The sequence below is a fragment of the Centroberyx affinis genome, unplaced genomic scaffold (assembly GCF_046629955.1).
Source record: "Centroberyx affinis isolate AG114_WGS23_722 - 3 ecotype Tasmania unplaced genomic scaffold, CSIRO-AGI_Caff_v1 ptg005017l_1, whole genome shotgun sequence".
Taxonomy (NCBI): domain Eukaryota; kingdom Metazoa; phylum Chordata; class Actinopteri; order Beryciformes; family Berycidae; genus Centroberyx; species Centroberyx affinis.
In genome coordinates, this window is record NW_027282471.1 from 95,293 (window position 1) to 102,640 (window position 7,348).

The window sequence follows — 7,348 nt, forward strand, 5'->3', positions numbered from 1 at the left end:
AAGCTGACATTTTGGAGATACAGGGTTTTCATCCTACAATCACAATACTCACCTTCATACCTGGTGTGACATCTTCTGATGATGAGAATTAGAGAATGGAGGCAAATTAATTACCATTGGCCTATTTTGGGGAGGCCGCAGCTTAATAGAGCTTATGATCAGAAGATTGTCAGTTTGGACCCGAGACTGGGTGGGAAAATTTGGATGGGGGAAGCATATGAGAAATGCCCAAGGTCAAAGGTCAGAGGTCAGGGGTCAGCTACAGTTCAGCGCCAAAAGGAGGTAATTTTTGGAAAATGCTGCTAACTTATACAGGGAGACTTGTGATCGGTATGCGAAGAAACAGTTTCTATCTTATTTGATCTAGAATCTGGAGTATTCTGTGCAGGAAAAACACACTCAACTGTTCATATAATACTTATGAAAAGCTATGTTCATGGTTAAGTACAACACTAGAATGCAGATATGGTTCCCTTTTTTAATCAGACAAAATAAAAAAAAAGACAAACACAGCTTTGGTTTTATAGCAATGTATTAATGTTTTATTCTAATTACAATAAACAGAATATATCAGTCCCTTATTTGTACAAAAATACCTGAAAAGGTTACAATTAAGATTTATAAGCCATTCAACTATTTACAGATCGAAGCAAAGCACATTATGAATACAGGAGCTTTCTCTTACAAAAAGAGATAACAAGTTACTGTTTTCTTTTTTGCATTCCCTGAAATACATAATAGTTTATATTTTTTATATATAGATATATTTTTTTTTACTTTACTCATTTGTACAGCCACTGTATCTTGCATTGTGACAATGTTATGCAAAACGCACAAGAGTCAAGGTGATGATCGATCGTTCTGTCGCTGCAGGGGCGGGGGCCGATTCACCTTCGGCTCCCAAAGCAAACTGAAACTGCAATTCAATAACTTGAAATAAGAGTGTTTGTTCTCAATCGTCTTTCACCAGAATCATTTAGAGCGACGTGTGTTATGTTCGTCAAGTACTTCTTAAATCGCTAGTGTTTTTTCGACCTCACACCCCGGCTGGACAGGAGGGAGTGTGACCGGGCCCCTCTGAACGCTAGCTGTGTCTGTCATTCGGTCCATATGTCAGGTCAGGTTTGTGCAGAGAGAGAGGAGTCAGAGGCACCATCTGTGGTTACAGTTACCTGGCTACCCAAACTGACACTGTGCTCCTCTATCCATAATATTAGATCTGTTTTTGAGTTTCTATTTATGAGTTCAAAGAGGGATTGCATCTGTAGAACACAGGATGAAATTCTGAAATGAACCAATTGGTATTAGACTGGGGTTTTTTTTTAATTACTAACAAAATTGTGGGTGTTCCCTCCTTTTTGAGTTGGAAATGTGACTGTATTTGGGGGAGAGAGAGCTTGAAACCAGTTCAGGTAGCCAGGCAAGTTATTTTAGGCTTCTTTATAAACAGCTTCAAGGAGAGAATTGAGAATACCTTTATATGAACTGTACTTTTTGTGTGTGTGTGTGTAAGTAGTACTGGATCTACTTCGTTTGCTGCAAAGGATATTTTTCAAGTAATCACAACTAATCACAAAAAGTCAAAGCAGACCGGTGGTGCAGCTAATGGAGAAATGTCATGTTGTTGCAACTCCCAGCTTAATGAAACAAACTTAAACAAATATTCATGAATCCATCAACACACTGTACATAAAAGTCCGAGAGATCTGATGGACCAGTAGTTTTAAAACATGCTCCAAGTCGACCCTGAGCAGCCCAGTTACATTCATTTCTCTTTAAGTGTAAAAATGTACATACCCAAATCCCCTGATTTAGTTTTCATGTGTTCACTACTTGAATGTACCTGCCAACTGTCTCGCTTTGTTAAATCTGAATCTACTCCCTACTCCGTAAGTAGGACACTGTGCATGTGATAATCTGTCCCACATGAGCTCATATGCAAATGCAGACTCCACCTCACCAGGCTACCTGTCCTTCACTTGTTCACATCTGCTACCATTCACTTCAATCAGAAAGAAAGCAATAGTGGAGTCGAGTTGGAGGATGGGCGTCTGAACCTAAGGGAACTTAAACAATTCAGTGACATCTCAGTAGCTTAAGATGACTTTCAGCGACTAGTAAAAGATGGATTTATGCACATTTATGATCCAGATTCCTGCCAGGAAATTGTCCACATATCATCACTGAGGTCATAATAGAACCCCCATGAAATCACATTACATTACGTCATTTAGCAGACGCTTTTGTCCAAAGCAACTTACAATAATACATTTTGTCAACAGTAGTGAAACCAACTGTGCATCACAGTCTTCATCAGCTAAGACTTTTAATAGAAATAAGTAGCATTCGTTGAATTTTTTATTTTTTTTAAGTTTAAGAAGGGTAAGAAAATAGGTTAGTTCAAGGAGGGTCCAGGTGTAACCTGAAGAGATGTGTCTTTAGTCTCAGCCGAAAGATGGGCAGTGATTCGGCCATTCTGACAGAAGGGGTGAGCTCATTCCACCATTGTGGTGCCAGGGATGAGAAGAGTTGCGATCGCCATGAGCGACTTCTGAGCCCAGGTAGCGATGGAGGGGTGAGGCGACCTGCAAGGGTGGAGGAGCGGAGGAACCTGACCATAGATTGCAGATAGGGGGGGGCAGTCTGATGTACTGCCCTGTAGGCGAGTACCAGTGTCTTGAATTTGATGCGTGCAGAGATGGGAAGCCAGTGAAACGACCGGAAGAGGGGAGAGACGTGAGAGAATTTTGGTTGGTTGAACACCAGACGGGCTGCAGCGTTCTAAATGCACTGTAAAGGTCTGATGGCAGAGGCAGGTCGCCCGGCCAGAAGAACGTTGCAGTAGTCCAGGCAGGAGATGACAAGTGCCTGGACCAGGAGTTGTGCCGCTTCCCTTGTAAGGAACAGGCGAATTTTGTTGTAGAGGGAGAACCTACAGGAGCAGGTTGTCGCTGCAATGTAGGCAGAGCAGGACAGCTGGTTGTCCAGCATCACCCCAAAGTTCTTGGCAGTCTGAGAGGGTAACACTGTAGTATTGTCAATGGAGATGGAGAGGTCTGTGAGAGGGCAATCTTTCCCTGGGAGAAAGAGTAGCTCCGTCTTTTCAAGATTGAGCTTGAGGTGGTGCACAGACATCCAAGCACTGATGTCTTTGAGACATGTGGAGATGCGTCCAACAATTTGTGTGTCTGAGGGGGGGGGGGGAGAGGTAGAGTTGAGTGTTGTCGGTATAACAGTGATAGGAGAAGCCATGAGAGTAGATCACATGGCCAAGGGATTTAGTATAGAGAGAGAATAGCATGGGCCCCAGGACTGAGCCCTGAGGGACACCGGTGTTAAGAGTGCATGGTCTGGACCGAGATCCCCTCCATGAGACCTGGTAAGAGTGTGCAGATCCAGTGATTCCCAGTTCAGATAGGATGGAGAGAAGGATTTGGTGGCCAACTGTATCAAAAGCAGCAGACAAGTCAAGGAGGACAAGGACAGAGGAGAGGGATGAAGCCCTGGCAGTGTGCAGGGCCTCTGTGACAGCAAGGAGTGCAGTCTCAATAAGTGAGAAGCCTTGTAACCGGATTGAAGAGGGTCCAGGAGGTCATTCTGGGAGAGATAGAGAGAAAGTTGGCTGGAAACTGCTCGCTCAAGGGTTTTGGATAGAAATGAGAGAAGAGATACAGGTACGTAGTTCTGGATAGCAGCAGGGTCAAGGGAGGGTTTCTTAAGAAGAGGCTTGACTCTGGCGGTCTTTAGAGCAGCCGGAACAAGGCCTGAGGACAGAGAGGAATTGATAAGGGTAGTGAGGAAGGGAGTGATGTTGGTGGAGATGGTTAGGAGAAGAGTGGAAGGGATAGGATCAAGGGGGCAGGTGGTGGCTCGGTTAGACCTGACAAGTGTGAGAGCCTGGGGACAAGGGGCAGAGAAGCAGGTTTGGAGTGTTGTTAGTGGCTGGATGATGGAAAGAACAGCTGATGTCATCCACCTTCTTAGCAAAGTAGGTGACAAAATCATCAGCTGAGAGGGAAGAGGGAGGGGGAGGGGAGGGTGGGTTGAGGAGGGAGGAGAAGGTGGAAAACAGTTTACTGGGGTTGGAGGCAGAAGACTGGATTTCAGTAATGAAGAAGGAAGTCTTTGCTGCTGACACAGCAGAGGTGAAGTTGGAGAGGAGAAGGTGGTAGGCAGCGAGATTGTCAGGGCGCTGCGATTTTCTCCATTTCCTCTCAGCTGCCCGAAGCTCTGTTCTGTGAGTTCACAGAGATTCAGACAGCCAAGGAGCGGGTGGAGAGGATCGAGCTGGTTTAGTGGTGAGTGGGCAGAGAGAGTCAAGAGAGGAATAGAGAGGATAGAAGAGTAGTGGAGGCCTCCTCAGTGGACAGGAGAGAGAACTGCTCGGCTGAGGGAAGCGAGGAAAGGACAGCAGAAGAGAGCCAGGTAGGTGAGAGAGTTTTTAGGTTGCGTCAGGTGGTGATAGTGTGAGTAGATGTTGAGTGGGAAGTGGGGGGTGAGATGGGAAGGGAGAAGGTTATAAAGTGATGGCCAGATACAGGAAGAGTGGTAACAGTAAGGTTGGAGCGCAGCAGGATCTGGTGAAGATCAGGTCAAGCAGGTTCCCTGCCTTGTGAGTCGGAGGAGATTGAGAGAGGGAGAGGTCAAAGGAAGAGAAAAAGTTAAGGAAGGCCAGAGATTGCAGTTTCTCCAGCTGGATGTTGAAGTCACCCAGAAGAATGAGTGGAGTGCCATCCTAAGGAAAGAAGGAGCGGAGGACATCCATCTCGTCAAGGAAGTCACCAAGCTGACCAGGGGGGCGGTAGATTACCACAATGTTGAGAGATACAGAAACAGCATGGAATTCAAAAGAGGATATTGAGAGGTGTGAAAGAGGAGTGACAGTGTAGGTCCACTTGGGTGAAATGAGGAGTCCAGTGCCTCCCCCACGGCCAGAGGCTCTGGGGGTGTGAGAGAAAGAATAAGCAGCAGAGAGGGCTGCTGGGGTGGCACTATTTTCAGGTATGATCCAGATCTCCGTGAGGGCCAGAAAGTGGAGGGATTGAGATAGAGCGTGGGCTGAGATGGTCTCAGTTTTCTTAACTGCCGAGCTGATGTTAGAACAGGGATAGGAGAGAGACACATAGTGTAGCAGACAGGAAAGCAGTTAGTAGGAAAGGTAGTTACAAGAACCCTAGCCAACCCTGGCCATGTGTCCCTATTCTGTGGCCTATCCTCGATGGACTCCCGCAGATAGACTCCCTAATCTTTGTGCGCCTGGAGTCTTGGTGTGCAGGGGCTGACAGCAAGAGGCTGACGCTACAGCTGATGCTGTAGAATGACTGTGCCAAAAAGTACCGGTTCACCAGAGGAGGTCAAGCCACTCCCAGCAATTAACAACTACTTGAACACCAACCTTCCAACCTTCCAACCAACCTTGAACCCCGGCCTTCCCCAGCCAAGCACTTAGAAATTTAACTGCTTTCACCTAAACTAGTTTCAGCGAAACTACTCGCCACCAAACCAAACACTTTCAAGTTAAACACAGATTTAACTAAAACTGAAAGATAGCAGAGTAACAAACAAATAGCTCACCAAGTGCTGCTAGATCCCAACAAAAAGTGCTCTACTGACCCAAGCTGAGATAAAAACAGAAGATTCTACACTGCAGACAAAATGTGAAATCACCTCAAGATCCAAATGATAAAACCTGCTAACTAAATTAAGTTTCTTCATTCTGGAGAAAGGGGAGTCAATGCAGTAATTATAGTGATCAGTAACCTGTGTAACAATGTTTTGTATTGCATGGCATTATGAAAACCTCATGCATTGCAGTTCAAAGGGGATGATCCAATAAATGTATATATAATTGTGGCAATACCTTAAAGTGGGGGAGATTATGCAGTTCATCTTCAATTTTATCTAAATCTAAGCATTTTTAGGGTAAAACATGTAAGATTTTTTGTGGAAAAAGTTTAGGTTGAATGTTTTTCCTACATCTAAATTTCTAGTATTCTCTCTTCAAGGCAAGGCATTTAAATTGTTTGTGAAACACAGTGAATTATGAGAATGTTGAGGCTTGTTAGGCCGAGTTTCCCAAAACATTTGTAGCCATAGAATCGTCTTTTTGTTTCAATTCATCGCAAGACAGCGATGAAGAAAAAAGGGATGGTAATTGTATTCTTAAAATGAGATATGTTTTTTATGGATCTAGGAGATATGTGAGTACTGATGAACAAGAGCAACAAAAAACAATTTGGAGCTACTAATGCTTTGGGAAACCCAGATATTCTTTTTTTTATTTCACAACACTCCATCTGGCATCTATTTGGAATGACAACCTTAACACTATGGATACCAGTGTGCTTTAAAACATCACTTCATAACAAGTGTTGATGATGACAAAATGATGTTTGAGTGATCAAACAAAACAAAAAAAAACAAAAAAACAACAACAAAGAAACAAAATACAGGCTATCAACAGATGCTATGTCATTACAGTAATAATTAATCACACTGGTCAATCATTTCATGGTAATGACAAAAGAAAACAGTACAGAACAGCGCTGAGAAAAAAAGAAATCTAAAAATTTCAAGTAATCACTCACATCAAGATAAATAAATACATTTTGCTGAAACAATACTTTAAAAAAAAAATGATTGAGTCATTGCATCTTAGTTAAATAATGGTGACCATGCACAGAGTGTCAATATAGTGTGGCTATTCTGTATCTCAATTGTTCAATATAGCTTAAGATAACCTGTAGGTAAATACTCAAATAAAGTGATGGCTCTTTCTTAATGTTGCATCACAGGTAAAATACATCTCTACTGATCCAAAACATGGACTAAATCAAACGTTCAAGATTTCAGGCCTAGTCCTGGAATAAAAAATAAATCATAATGGTGTTTTCCATGTAATAAAATGTCCAGAATTATGGTCATTTCATGTGTGAGAAAGCAGCCATCCATGGTGTGATTCTAAACCTAATTCCTAAGTAGGGAAACTGCTCTTGTTTGCGACAGACAAGGCTGGGTATAAGGCCAGGGATCCACCGAAACTGAAATCCTATCAATAACTTTCAGTAAGCGTTTACCGAAGTCTTCCCAGAGTGTAAGATGGCTGGGGTTTGCCCTTTACGTGCAATCCAGTTGCTTCTGTCGTGCCTGACATGATCAATCAACCCTCAAAAAGTAACCGGCTCCATCTCGGATAGCAACTTGACACAGGTCTGCTGGGGACACTGTACCGCAATTTCCTCCACTGTAATTAATTATAGGACTTCTATCACACACTTGGCCAAAATACAAATGGAAATCCTTTTAAATACTTTTCTGTGTTTGACTGACCTTGGCTGGCACGAGGAAA